Source organism: Calidris pugnax, unplaced genomic scaffold (genome assembly GCF_001431845.1).
Source record: "Calidris pugnax isolate Ruff unplaced genomic scaffold, ASM143184v1 scaffold775, whole genome shotgun sequence".
NCBI lineage: Eukaryota > Metazoa > Chordata > Aves > Charadriiformes > Scolopacidae > Calidris > Calidris pugnax.
The window spans coordinates 58,979-60,552 of NW_015091442.1; positions in this window are offsets into that span (position 1 = coordinate 58,979).

Here is a 1,574-nt window from a genome sequence, read left to right on the forward strand (position 1 = left end):
AGGGAAGAGGGGGAGGGGACCCCTTGGACAGGGGGGCTGTGGGGGAGGGGCGTGGGCTGAGGGGACCCCAGGGGAGCATGGAGGGGTCCCGCGTGTCCCTTGGGAGGGGACGGGATGTCCCCATGGGGGGGTCTTGGTGTCCCCAGGGAGAGGGGTCCCCTGTGTCCTGTGTGTCCCCAAGGGGAGGGGTCCCTCGTGTCCCCAGGGGGGGTCCTGGTGTCCCCAGGGAGAAGGATCCCACGTGTCCCCAGGGAGAGGGGTCCTACCTGTCCCCCGGGGGATGTCCCCACGGGAGACCCGAGTGTCCCCAGGGAGAGGGTCCTATCTTTCCCCCAAAGTGAGGGTCCTGCGTGTCCCGTGGGGGGTCCAGCGTGTCCCCAGCTGTGCCCCCCCTCCCGGGTCCTGATGCCACCACCGTCCCCCTCCCCTGGCCAGGTGATGTTCTGCACCCTCAACACCCACAAGGTGGACATGGAGAAGCTGCTGGGCGGGCAGATCGGCCTGGAGGACTTCATCTTCGCCCACACCAAGGGCCAGCGCAAGGAGGTCGAGGTCTTCAAGTCAGAGGAGGCCTTGGGTCTCACCATCACCGACAACGGCGCCGGCTACGCCTTCATCAAGGTGACCCCCCCGGGGGGATGCTGTCACACGCCCGGGAAAGCTGGGGGTGCTGGGTGTGGGCCCGGAGCCATCCCGGGGCTGAGGGGGACACGGGGACATCCCGGGTGGTGCCCAAGTCAACCTGGGGATGGGGAAGGAAGACACAAAGGGATGTCCTGGACCATCATGGGGACCCCCTGGGTGGTCCCGGAGCTGCTCTGGGGGTGGTGGGGGGCCATGGGGACATCTCTGAAGGTTCCCAAGTCAATGCAGGGATGGGGAAAGAAGATACAAAGGGACATCGTGGACCATCATGGGGACCCCCTGGGTGGTCCCTCTTTGGGACCAATCTCGGGGGGTTGGGGGGGTCCTGCTGCCTCCCCCAGGTTCTGGGCTCCTCAAACATCTCCAGGCTTGGGGGGGAGGGGGCTTGGTGTCCTCCCCCCTCCCCCACCCCAACTTGGGGGTCTGTGGGCGGTGGGGTGTCCTCAGCCCCCCATTTTAGAGCTTGGGGGGGGGTCTCTTGTGTCTTTGATGTCCTCAGTCCTTGATGACCACCCCTCTCACCCCCCTGCCCCCATCTTGGGGGTCTGAGGGTGGTGGGGTGTCCTCAGCCCCCCACTTTAGAATTTGGGGGGGTTCTTGGGATGTCCTTGGTGACACCACCCCACCACCCCCCCAATCTTGGGGGTTTGGGGGTGACCCTGACCTCCTGGGTTAAGGCTTTGGGGGTCCTGAGGTGGCCTCGCCCCCCCCACCTTGGAGCCCTGAGGGACCCAGGGTGTCCTCACCCCCCCCTTCCCCCCCCCAGCCAATTCTGGGGGTGGGGGGGGCCTCATCCCCCCATCTTAGACCTTGGGGAGGTCTGGGGTGTCCTTGGTGTCCCCCCTACCCCATCTTGGGGCTCCTGAGGTGTCCATGTCCCCCTGTCCCCCCTCATCTTGGGGTTCCTGATGTCCTTGTCCCCCCCCCCC